Source organism: Sander lucioperca, chromosome 16 (assembly GCF_008315115.2).
Source record: "Sander lucioperca isolate FBNREF2018 chromosome 16, SLUC_FBN_1.2, whole genome shotgun sequence".
NCBI lineage: Eukaryota > Metazoa > Chordata > Actinopteri > Perciformes > Percidae > Sander > Sander lucioperca.
In genome coordinates, this window is record NC_050188.1 from 1,495,958 (window position 1) to 1,510,086 (window position 14,129).

A 14,129-nucleotide genomic window follows, 5' to 3' on the forward strand; every position below is an offset into this window, starting at 1 on the left:
ACGATACAGTGAAAGTTTTCATCTTCATGTTTATCTCTTGGACACGCTAAATATGTGTCTCTTCTCTTTTCCTCTAAAAAGGCAAAACATATTTTTTGATGACTCAACCTGAAAAAGGGGCGATAAAATGACTTTTTCCAAGCGAACCCAACCCACTCAATTATTTAAAACCAAACTCGGCCTCGTGGGTGGGTAGCAGAGTAAAATCTAAGTAGTCAGTAGTAGTAGTAATCAAACCTTATACTGTATGTGTGTGGAGGCCAGCAATCCTTTGCAGCCCTCTCTATAAAGCTCTATATTACAAAGCCATGCCCACTTTTCAGACCAAATCTGAATGATTTATTTATATCCCTCTGACAACTAAACCCTGGCCACATATTGTATTTCACTCCGATATACATCACATTACAGCACTCTATAAATACTTACATTTTGTGGGGACACATGCAGTCTTTCTGCACAGTGACTGTACTGGGCAATAATAACCCCCCAGCGGGATCCGCTGTTGCTTAATTTGGACAATTGGCCTTTTTCACAGCAGAAATTTTGACATGGTAGGAGAGTAGGAACTACTAACATTAACAATAAATATGTTCTGTTGAAGTATCCCTGTAAATGTACAATGACCGTAAAAGCAGAGACGGCTTCAGTTCCTAAATCACCACCACCACAGACCACAGCAACACATCTGAACACAAAAGAAGATAAAATGAGTGACAATGTAAAAGTTGCATTATTCTCATCAGTACAGTTGTCTCAAATGTTTTTTTTTGGTTGTCAGTCAGTTCTCTTATTTGACTTTTTATTTAGGGTCAAGTACAATGAAATTACATTTGATTAATTCACATGGTATTCCCCTTTTAAGAAGTTGAATGATGTACTATGTGTACTACCAACCATAATTGTCATCCTCGTCCTCATATGGTAAAATCTTGATTGGGAATTTATCGCCATTGCTAATGTATGGAAACAGCTTCTCAGTAAAAGTGCGTCTGACGATGTATATGTATATGCCAGTATCAAGATCAGAGAATGACAGCTCTCCTCTGGTCCTGTCTAGATCAACTCGGATCCTCTGGAGCATCTTCTGCATTTGGAGAACAGTTGGTGAGGCTGACGGGGAGAAGGCTTTATAGATACCATTAAAGAATCCTATTCTCCACATTCCAGACCATGTTGTGCTTTTCCTCTCAACAGACTCTGCTGCTACACCCAGAAACCAGGCTGTACTGTCTCCAACCTCAACGTCCCAGATGTGAGTCCCAGAGTCAAAGCCCTCAGAGCCCAGAACAGGGTAAAAGGAATCAAACCTCTCTGGATTGGCGGGAAGCTTCTGCCTTTTTTCACGTCTCACACTGGTCAGATCTTCAGACAGGATGAGTTATGGATGAGCAGAGTTTGGATCCAGAATCACAGGAGTGTAGGAGACCATCTTCTTCATCTTGTTCCAGATGTTGAAGCTCAGATTGCCCAGATGTTTGGCCACGTCTATCAGAGCTCCTGAGATCAGCTGTGGATCATCCAGCCTTGTAGTTCTGCAGGAAAGAGACGTCTTCAGCTCTCAGCCTCTCCTCTGTGGCTCTGACTGTGTCTGAAAGAGATGCTATTTCTCTGCTCAGAGCCTCAATCTTCTTCTTCATCCTCTGACTCTTCTGCTCCTCTTCTTTCCTCAGAGCACAGATCCTGGCCTCCTCTTCCTCTTCTAGAAACTGGTGAAGCTTCTTAAACTGCTGCCTAATCTGCTTCTCTGTGTGTCCGGCCTGGACCTTAATGTGTTCTGCTGTTTGATCACAGTTTCCTTTAACTTCTTTAAAGAGCTTCAGTTTCTCCTGTAAGGGCTTCAGGGATTTCTGGAGCTCCTCTTTGTGATCCTGTGCAGCTTCATCGATGGGTCTGAATCTGTGGTTATGGTGAGTTTTTGAATCTCTACAGATGACACACACAGGTTGCTGATGGTCCAGACAGAAGAGTTTGAGTTTCTCAGAGTGCAGACTGCAGAGAGTCTCAGACCCTGCTGAACCTCTCTGATCTTTCTTCAATGAGAAGGTCTCACACAGGTTCTTTAATACCAGGTTATGGGGTGGTTGACTCCTTGATGACTTCCTCTTACAAACCGGACACTCCTGTATTTGTGTCTTTGTCCACCAGTCCTGGAGACAGTCTTTACAGAAACTGTGGCTACATGACAGGACAACCGGATCTTTGAAGATTGCATGGCAGACAGAACAGGAGAGATCTTCTTCTAATACGGAAGCCATTGCGTTTGTTAAATGCTGAAAACAGAGCAGGCAAACAGCACCTTTCAATTGAGTTAGTCATGCTTTTTTTTATCAACTAGAACATTAACAGTTGTTTTCTTTTTTGGCAGTGGTAAACTCACATTTCAGTGTGTGAAGTCAGCAGCAGGTTGAAATATCAGTATTCCAGTTTTCCCTCCTGTTCTTCTCTCTCAGTGGAGGTTGTGAGTCTGCCACGAAGGGAAAACTCTCTCTGTCTATATATATATATATATATATATATATATATATATATATATATATATACCTGTTGGTTTCAGGTGAGTCATGCAAGGGTGTGGAATTTCATCATAGCAGCTGTTAGACCAAAGGTTCATCTTTTATTACACCATTGTTCCAGGTGGGCTAATGTCCTAAGACTTGTACTGTACAGCGTGATCATAACCTTCCTGGTTTGTAATCCAGCCGGATCATTGTTGCATGTTATCTCCTTTGTGTTTCTCCCGTCATTTCCAGTCTCTTCTTTACTAGAGACTACAAAACAAAAGCAAATACGTCACTAGCATCATTTTTCTGTTTTGATGCTGCTACAGTTATGTGTACAAGTCTTTAAACAGTATATTGGACAGATTGCTTCAGATCAATCCTTCTCTTAGTGACACACTGACAAGTTTATGCAAAATTATGGAGGCCAGAATTTGGTGTTCCTCACAGCCAAGGACTTTGTCCCGAGACTTTTGTGTTTGGTGACGTGTAGACATTTCTGTTGAGTTTAATTATAATTGTGCTGAACTAGATGCAACTGAAGTGAAGTCATGCAGTTGAACCAGTTCTGTTAACCTTTGTGTGTTGTTCGGGTCTGTGGGACCCATTTTCAATGTTTGCTAAAAGAAGAATTATGCTATTTCTTATTTCTTCTAACTCAAACTCATTGGCCTTGGCTCATTTTCTGTGAAGAACATAAAAAACAACTAATTTTCAATGACTGCACATGGTACACAAAAATCTTGTTTATATTTTATTATTTATATTTATTTTATAATTGAATTTCTTTGTTTTCTCACAAAAATCGAAAATGATCATATGATCATAAATGTGATCTCACAGGGGTAAATGGCAAATATGAACCATAAATGATGTAAATATCATTGGTAATTGAGCTAAAGTAAACATCTGTTAAGGATTTTTACATAAATTGTTATGGCTGTATTGATTTAAAAGCCTAATAATGTGGTGGGTCCACCAGACCCGGGAACATTGGCTGTGTAACAAAAATATGAACACCTTACAAGGGTTAAACAAGTTCACATTGATCTGTTCGTTCTTCAACTGAAAGAACACACTGAATGAAAATGTGCCTATTTTTAGAAACTGCATTGACTTATTTGGATCTGTGTTTAACCTTAAACTTTGCGTTTGATCAGCAGCAGCTGGACATGTTAATATTCCAGTATTTCAGTATTCTGTCTTGTAGCGGTCTTCTTTCAGTAGAAGTTGTGAGTTTAGTCCGAAGGTGAATCTTATCGTCTGTTTGTCTCCTCTCAGTCTAAGAGGAACAGTGTTAGTTTCCTGAACTCTGTCACACCGTTTCTCGTAAATGCTCTACTCCTTAGTGCAATAAACGCGATATGAGTTTCATTTTAATGAAAAGACTACTTATACTCATGCACAAACCTCTCTGCAGCACTGACAGACCTACATACACAGCTTTGAATAACACACGGCCACACACATTCACATACTGTAATGACTCCACGCAGCACTGGAAATGTTAAGATTTTACATTGATGTGATATTCCTCAGTATTCCTTTTAGAAAATGCTAATTCATCAAGTTAATTAGACAACTAATATATCCTGAATATCTTAAAAATATTTAAGCGTTTTGTTGAGATGAGAACATCTTTAAAGGGAGAAATAAGAAAGCATAGATTTGGCATAAAACATAACATGCTGTAACAACCATGGCAGAAATGAAATGCATGCATGATTCAGTGCACTTATAATATAAGTTAGATCCTCATCAGTTTTTAATGAAAGATATTACCATGTTCCCCTTTGTGAATGTTATACTTGATCGGAAATGTTTTAAGTCATTGTTTATGCTCCAAGTTGAACTATTGTTTATTGATCTATATTTCAAGATCCATGTTTAAACGTTTGTACTCACTAAGTTTTAGCTCTAGTTTTAAAAGTTTTAAAAGCCACTTGTATTTTTAAATAATAAGAAACGTCAGTAAAGGGAGGCAGTGGCACTGGCCCCCATCCAGCCAAGTTACAAAATACATTTTTTTTTTAACAATACAACAATACAGTCCAGAAAGAAGAGTTTGAGTTTCTCAGAGTGAGAGAGAGCCTCTGAAGCTCTCTGATCTCTCTCCAGTAGGAAAGACTCACACAGGTTCTTCTAAGCCAAGTTACGGGGTGGTTTTCTCCTTGGTGATATTTCCTTCCAAACTGGACACTCTCGTATTGGTTTATCTCCACCATTTCTGCAGACAGTCTTTACAGAAGCTGTGGCTACATGACAAGATAACAGGATCTTTGAAGAGGTCCTGGCAGACAGGACAGGAGAGAGTCCCCTCTAATATGGAAGCTAATATGGAAGCCATTGTGTTTGTTAAATGCAACAACAAAAAAAAAGAAATCAAAGCAGGCAAACAGCACACTGCAAATCAGTCAGTCAGTTAGTGAGTCTAACTGTTGTTTTCTTTTTTGGCAGTGGTAAACTCACATTCAGTGTGTGAAGTCAGCAGCAGGTTGAAGTATCAGTTTTCCAGTTTTCCCTCCTGTTCTTCTCTCTCAGTGGAGGTTATAAGTCTGCCACGAAGGGAAACTCTCTCTGTCTGTGTGTCACAATGATTTTTTTCTTTACCTTTTATATATATATATATGTAGCTCAGCGGAAATTCTGTCAGGGAGACTTCTAATACGTTGTCTCTATTCTCTTTAACTGATCAGCTGGGCAGTGGGTGTTTCGGTTCTGTATACCAATTAGAATTGGGCACGTATGTTCTATCCAATCACAGCATGACTACCTTGTTTTAAATATCTTCTCTCTCCCGTTTCTGTCAGTTGTATTTTCAGACGAGAGTGCGACCCGCCTCCTCCCCTTCTACCTCCAGGCATTGTCGACGGTGTATCGATCTTCTCCCGGCTGACGGCCCATTTTAAATCTCGGATTTTCTCACCACCACCACCAGTGTCTAGATTCCATTGGGGGATGTGTTTGGTTTTCCTAAACATTAGTTGTATAGATCCCCTTTACAATGGAGTCTAATCTCCAAATAATTGTTTGTACTTGTTTGGTTAATTGTTAGTAATAAATGTTTGCATATCTGCAACGAAGTCTCTCCTGATTGAAATATATTAGTGTGTACCCCTATGTGGAGTTTTAATGTTATAAATTTGATCAGCCATGCATAATTAGTTTGAGATATTTGCAAGATTAGATTTGTTTCTCCAAGATGAACTATGTCAGGTTTTCAGGTCCCTGTTTGAACCTTTTTCAGCTACTCAGTAAAGCCGATCTAGCTTTAAGTTCTTAAAAGTCTCTTATAATGTTTAATAAATGGATAATAAACCCGCTCCCACCAGGCGCAAATGCAAATGGTGTTCTACTGTGTCTACTATATATTTTGGCTTATAAAGGTATCCTTTTGTTTACACAGTGAATGGTATTTCCTCCTTGCTGTCATAATCATCACATATTTTTATGTTCTTGTATTTGTTTATTCCATAAACTGCTGAAAATCTGCGGTGTAATATAGTGCACGGCAAAGTTGCGCTTATGCGTAGGAATACTTTAAGTAAATGTATTGCCAAACGATAAGCTGTCTGACGGAAAGTCAAAATCAAGGTCACACATGCTCATTACATTTTCTTCAGCACAACTGAGAAAGCACTGCTAGAAAAATCAATACAATATACAGTTGATTCTTCATTTCATTCATTGTTGTTTTACAGATGAGGATAAAAACAATCACCTTTCCTTAAGAAATGAAAAAGTTGGAACATAGCACTAGCGTTAGCAAGTAACTTAAGGGAAAGTTTGCCGTTTTTCTGTTCTGCTTAGCACTGCGCCATTGTAACAAACAACAATGGCTTGGCTGTGTCATCCTCCCCAATTCACAGGCAAAACATTATTCAAACAAATGTAAATTTTTTTTAAATCTCCTGCTTTTGAAGCACTTAGTCTAAAAACAATCGTTAGTTTCATATCATTCAATCATATGATTATCTGGTCTTATCTGGTTTTTGCGACTATCAAATAAAAAATCAATATAAGTGACTTTATTTCCAATGATATGATACAAAGAGAAGCAGCTTCTCATATCTGAGAAACGAAAGTATCAGCTCTATAAGGTTCAAAGAGGTGATCTGATTGCCATCTACTGTTGCCTAGAGTCATCATTACGCAAGCATACACAGCATGTTTATAGTACTTAACTAAATGCTGCTTACATATTGATGCATCAATATTATGTATATATTATTATATATACAATCTAATAATTGTCATTAGACATTTGCAGCTTTATTGTCATTGCACCACTGTCTGAAAATTACGTTGGTACTTCCTGAGTATTAAAAAACTACGGTGGCCGACAGGGGCAAACGCCCTGCAACTTAAGAAAACACACGCAAATAGACAAAACACAAGCAAATTAAGAAAACAACTTCATTAATTTGACAACACATGTGCAGCATTCAGCAAACGCACTGCAAATACCACAACACAACCAAATACATAAATGCACTGCAAATAAAAAACGATGCAAAAAGAAAAGCACGCAAACCCCGAAAAAAGAAGCGATGCAAAAAGAAAAACAACTTCATTAATTTGACAACACATGCGCAGCATTCAGCAAACGCACTGCAAATATCACAACACAACCAAATACATAAACGCACTGCAAATACACACAACACAACCAAATAGATAACGCGCAGCAAATATGAAACGATGCAAAAAGAAAAGCACACAAAAACATGCAACCATAAACAGCACTGGCTTGGCCGCGTCATCCTACCCAGTTTCAACCTCTCAATAAAATCTTCACATCTGGTTTCAAAAAACCAAGATGGCGAGAGCTAAATTGCCAAACTCGAGGCTTCATAACGGCAGTCCAAACACCGATATATATCGGCCACTATATTATTATCTGGTTTTTGTAACCATTAAATCAATATATTATATATTAGTATCAGTTACAAAAACCCAGTACCAGACTCAGAAGCAGATTCTCATATCTAGTTATCAGCTCTTTAATGTTCACAGAGATGATCCCATTGTCATTTCCTGTTAACATGAGTCATTATGACACACACACACACACACACACACACACACACACACACACACTGTTATCACTCTAAATCAAGGATCTTCAATAGGGGGTCCGGGACCCCTAGCTGGTCCTCAGAGTCATGCAGGGGGGCCTCCAAATTATTGTTAATTTTTGAAAAGTCTTAACATGAATCCAACATATTATTAGCAAACATAAATCCCCACTGCTTACTGGCCTATAGCTAAGATAGACGTTTCCATGTAGGAGTAAACATTCTGGTGGTAAAGCCACCTCAGCTATAGTCTGCTGTGGTCTGAGGTGCCCTCTGGTGGTGCAGAGTGGAAGTGCAGCTGGTGCAACACTGCTGCAACACACCTGACACACACAGATTTGTGCCGAGTCACTGTGGCATTGAGTCATTGAACAGCTGCCACGGAGAGAGAGAGAGAGAAAGTTTATCCTTCAGTAATTTAGTCATTCTGACTCACTGCAGGGACTGTGTGTGTGTGTGTGTGTGTGTGTGTGTGTGTGTGTGTGTGTGTGTGTGTGTGTGTGTGTGTGTGTGTGTGTGTGTGTGTGTGTCTGTGTGTGTGTGTGTGTGTGTTTCCAGTCCCTCACTATCCACCTGTTGCTTGTGAGCATCAGATGACACACAGACTGAGAGGAAAAGAAAAGAAAGAGAGGCTGAATATGAAAAAGTCTGAATCGTTGTGGAGGTGATCAAAGAGATAGAGATGGAGAGAGAGATGGTTCATTCATTAAGTCCCTCGCCTGTTGTTGATATTAGATATCTTCAACTTTGACCTCAATCCTGGAGAAAAAAATGTACACAATGCATTTACTACTTATAATTATTATTATTATTATTATTATTATTATTATTATTATTATTATTATTATTTCTGTTCTTATTAATATTATAAGCATGAAAGTCCAGTTCTCAGGATAAATCACAATCATGAGATCATGAATCAAATGTTTACATTTTTGTTTGTTTTAGTTTTACTTTTCCTGGTAGAAATACATGAAGCAAGGCAAGTTCAATAAAATATAATACCAAAAACTGATTAAAAGCTGTGGAAAAGTAGAACAGTCTTTAGTTTTAAAAATGGCTACAGTATGCACATAACTTAATTCCAGCAGTGGGCAGCATAATGGCTAAAAGCCGTTTCACCACATTTGAATTAAAGTCTGTACACCACTAACTGAGCAGTCCCTGCAGATCTGATCGGATTCATGGGCGTTTATTTGTGGTGGTCAGACATAATGACATCCTCAGGAAGAGTACAGTAAGTCACACTGAATGAGATACATAGGTGTTTGATGTGTCTCTGTGTTAAGAAACGACCGAGTTATGATTCTGAGAGTTATCTGAAGAATTATAACTGATGAATATAACGTTGATTAACCTCTTTAGATCGCTGGCGGTTAGTATGGTAAAATATAAATGCTGGGTAGGCCGGAGAAGGTGAGAGCTTTTGTCAGAATCACATCAGTGAGTGCGAGGCTGTGGCTATTTCCTGGAACCAGTAGTCTACATACTGAACTCGAAGATGTATCTGCAGACGAGATGTTTGTTCAGTTTTTGTTAGCACTAACTGTGACGCCTGAGTGTGTGATTTAACTTCAGCAGCATGTATGTCTCAGATGTGAAATAACTCACTGAGATTATTCTCAGGTGACAACACATGACAACAGAGGGAACAAACCACTGCTGCTAACACACACACAAGGTTTAATGCATTCACAATATAACCCCTGAATGTCCCCTGTGTGTGTGTGTGTGTGTGTGTGTGTGTGTGTGTGTGTGTGTGTGTTTCGCCCCGCCCTATAACCTACACCCCGAGGGTCATGGGTAATCATAGAGGATGTATGTGAGTCACAGGAGCTGGGGTGGGTAAATGGGTTGGTAAAAGCTCATTGGTGGAGCTTTGCGGCGCTAAATCAAGGAATTTAAGTCAAGTCAACTTTATGTGTAAACCTCAATACTACAAATGTGCCTCAAATGGGTTTACAGTGTGTACAGCATACAACACTTGTGTGTAACTAACAATAGAGTGAAAAAATGTATTTTCCCCTTGGGGGGATCAATAAATTATGTCTTAATCTTAATCCTCACTTAGACCCTCGATAAGGATAGAAAGAAATGAAAAATCCCCTCCTTATAAACTTTAATTTAGAGAGAGAAAGAACTTGAGGCTATAATCAGTATTTTGAACAATAACAATGTATCAGTGGTCACTTGTAGTGATGAACCTACAGAAAATGATCACCTGAATCTGAAGCTCATCTCGTCTTTAAAGGGCTTTGTAATGAGTTGTAGGTCAGTGTTAATTTGTCCGTCCACAACTTTACTGTTTGGGTTCCCTCTCACTTCGCTCATAGCATCGTTTATGGTCTCCACAGGCAGCTGTTTTCAGAGAAAAAGCTCTAAAGATCCACAGTACAATACCTGCTCAGCACCAAGACACTAGATGGTGAACACAGTGGTGCATTTAGCAGTTAAAGAGCCAGATATTTTCCTCTGGAGTTGGTGGAGACCAAAAACAGTTCACTAGGCTACTCCCCCGATACTGCAAGTCACCACAAATCTTTAGAAAATATTGGCTGTAATTTTCCATAACTTTTGTTCAGATTACTCACTTTACAGTTTACAAATGACATAATGTTCTCACACCTGGGTTGAGCTGAATGTGCTCCTGCAGTTGCGTAAAAATGTGATGGCGTCATATGGAGTCATACACTTACACAAAAAAAGGTTCTGGCATGTCATAATCTTTATTGTCCCACATGAGGAAAGAGTTTTTGCAAGGCAGCGTAAAAACACAGTAAAACACTTTAGAATGTTACACTCACAATACAAAATACAATAAAAAGTACATTTCTTTTATTCATCAAAAATAAACATTAGCTTTGCCATATTTCCTGACGAGGCAAGTTCCTCGTAAAAATAATCAACAATTTATTAATCCTCAAAATGCAATATTTAAATGATGAACAAGGGCAGAACAACACAAGGAAATTAGTTACTTTTATCATTAAAACAATTGAGTTATTTGAAATTGAATTAAACAAAACAATCATTTAGTGTGTGTTTGAGAAGTAAAATAGACTACCATCTCCTGCAACAGACCAAAGTCTTACTATTGTTGTTGTGTCTCTGTGGTCAGGGCTAAGTTCTCTGTGTGTAGCGTTAGCTGTAACTTCTTGTGTTACATTTAGGTGAAGTCAAAACTATGCGCCGAATCCAGATTTGTGGTGTTCGGCCGAATACCCAATCCACTGGTTAAGATTCTGCCGAATCCGAAACCGAATACTGAATCCTACTCCCATCCTCAGTCCATTAACACAGTAAACACATTAATGAAGTAAATAAATGGTTAACACAAGTTTTTAGCTGTGACTGTCCTTCCTTTGCCGCACCTGAAGTTGCTGCATTTTGGCTGCTGTCTGTAGATTCCTTCATGCACAACCAGGGGCGGATCTACCGGGGTGGCATAGGGTGGCAAATGCCACCCTAAAAGAAAGCCTTGCCACCCCTGCTGCCACCCCAGTTGGCAGCAATGAATTAAAAGTTATGGCCAATTTGACAATTTATGAGCGCGAATCTCCAATGTCCGACTGCAGTGAATGCAGCACGAGATGACGCCAGAGCGGCAAGAGCCTGATTTGTTTGGAAAACTGAGTGGCGCAAAGCGAGGGAGCCAGGAGTCGTGAGGAAAGGAGACACAGGAGGAAAGAGGTCAAAACGGATTAACTATCTATCAAGAAATGAAATTATAACAAAAGAACAGTGCTAGCATAGTTGCGATGCTGATTTTGAGATGATAAAAATCAGGTTGAAGAACGTTGTTTCGCTAACTATACATATAATGTTACTTAGGTCTGACGTTTGTTCTGTGTAAAGTAGGCTACAAAAGCTAATATTGATTCAACGTCTGTCAAGGAAAACATTGTAAAATTGCTTTTAATCTTACAGAAATGAAGAGGAAAGGTAGCATATGTAGTTTTTTCTCACCAAAGAGAAAGGCGAGAGAAATAGAAAATGAACAACTGAGCAAGGTAGACGGAGAAGATGAGGTGGAAGGAGAGAGAGAAGAGGTGGAAGGAGAGAGAGAAGAGGTGGAAGGAGAGAGAAAAGAGGTGGAAGGAGAGAGAGAAGACGAAGACGAGGTGGAGAGAAAAGGGCAACAGAAAGGTGACAGAGATAGAATACAAGGCCAAGGCGACCGGGGACAGGAGGAGGTGGGAGAACACCACAGCGGTGAAGATATGGAGGGAGAGCATCACTGAGATGAGGAGGGAGAAAGTGAGAGACGAGATACCGTGCAGGGCTCAGACAGTGAAAGGGAAAGGAGAGTGCCTGGGCCATCACCAACGATCTCCAGTCGAGCTGGTCCACATGGTATGGAAACTGTTGCTGCATATATACTAAGTTACATATGAATATGAACAACATCAAATAAATATAAAAATTCATGTTTGCTTAAATATGAATAATTAGGGAAAGTTGTCAGTGTGAAAGTGTGATGAGATGGGGAGATGAGTTTTTATATTTTGTGTAGAATGTATTTTAGATCTATTGCTCAGATTAAATTAAAAAAATAAACAAATTAACCTAAAATACTCTCCCAGGCTAACATGTTAGTGTGTGTTAACACAGTCTGATGGTTAGAACTAATCAATGACCGTTCCTAATCTTGTACAAATGCTACCTGCAATGCTGCCTCTCTGACACAGTCCAAAACTGTTTGCTTCCCCTCTCATCACCTGTGTCTTACCTTAATGCCTTTCCTGTGATGACTTCTATCATACTTCTATCTCCTATTAAGTGAGATCACATTATATGGTCACTTATCCCTAATATGAACGGTTTCACATAAAACCTCAAATGCAGGACATTGATTGCGTGAGATTAAGTTTGTCTGTCTGAGTTTGTAAATGGCAGCCTGTGCCCTTTTGTAGTGTGTACAGACTATTTCTCATCAAACTGTGATAAAATTCAGTATATATAAGTCTGCCATATATTGCCACCCCTAAAAAATTCCAGCCCCCCTCTCGCCACCCCATAAATATTTTTCTAGATCCGCCCCTGTGCACAACTTATATTCTTTCGGATGTTTCATACACAAATGTCTTAACAGCGGTGATGTTGTGTATTGTTTAGGGTCCTTGCCACCACGAGACAAATCGGCATTGCAAATTGAACATGTAGCTGGACATGAATTGCCTTCTTTTGACTGAAAGTACTGCCAAACTACACTTTTTCTGCTCACGAGTTCCATTTTCACTTTCTCACAGTCTACTGCATTGAACGCTCCACCTGCGTAAACCTTCCCGTAATCAACGGCGGCGTCATTACGTCGACCAGCGTAGGGTTCGGTTCGGTGGAAAAAAATTCTAAGGTTCGGCAGAAACCGAACCCCGTCAAAAAGCCCAATATTTGGGGAATCCGAAGCCGAATCCTGGATTCGGTGCGTAGTCAAAACTCAATCAGGTCACCAAGGTGAGTAAATTCCTTTGGCAGGCTTATAGAGAACCACTTGGCTCTGATCAAGGCTGTTCACAGTTTGCTAGTTATCCCAATAGATGGAAAAGTTTTAAATTTTTCAACTGAATATCTTTGTGTTTTGAAATGTTGGTCCGACAAATCTGAAGCAATCTGAAGCCGTCACCTTCGGAAATTGTGATGAGCAGTACCGATTCTAGGATCAGACCTAATGAGAATGTGACACAGATACAGTCCGTACAAACTATTTGTTTGTTTCTGTTAATGGTAATTGTTTGTCCTCTGTCACTAACAGACAAGTTCATGAAACTTTTTCTTTTTACTATTATAAATTTTAGGGGGGCTGATATGAAATTTAGGGGGGCTCAAGTCTAAAATCGCCTATGGTGATGAGCATTGTTACTTTTTTATTTCAAGTATGTAACTTTTCTGTAAAGGGATAGGCCGCAGAAAAGGCACTGAAATTCTTGAGATACGTAGAACAAAGCACAACAATGTTTTTCATATTCTCTTAGGTCTCCCACATATGAAACGGATTGTTGGATAAAAATATGGGTGAAGCTATTTGCACCCCTGGTACAATAAGCAGTGTATGCTATTCGTACCCTTGTGCAATTAGAAGAGCTATTCGTACCCTGATGCAATTAGAAATGAATGCTATTCGTACCCCGCCGGTGCACACAGCAATGTGTTCTATTAATACCCCGTCTGGTACAACTATCAATGTATGCTATTTGCACCCCTGTGCATTTACAGTACCTTGGCATATATTTGCACACAGTTATCCATACTACTCATGTATTACACCTTTTTGGAATATTATCGCCCTGACATTCTTACCCTAACCATAAACAATCCCACTCCTCTTGCCTAACCTAACCAACCCAACCAGAGAAGGCATATTCATGAGTCTTCCCCTACCACCCTGCAAAAAAATGTTCGCGTTCGCGGGCCCTGACTTGCGCAATTGCATGCAAATTATCCAATCCAAAATGAAAAAAACACAATTCCTTCCCCAGGTAATCAAACTCCAGGCTCTCAGACCAAAGCTCAGTGTTCTAACCACTCACCTAGCAGTTCTTACAGAATGTTA

The 14,129-nt window shown here is 39.5% G+C and overlaps 1 pseudogene; it reads right to left on the reverse strand.

Annotated features, from left to right (window-relative positions):
* Positions 1-274: 274 nt before the first annotated feature.
* Positions 275-2,290, reverse strand: LOC116047778 (annotated as a pseudogene).
* Between the last annotated feature and the right edge of the window lie 11,839 nt (positions 2,291-14,129).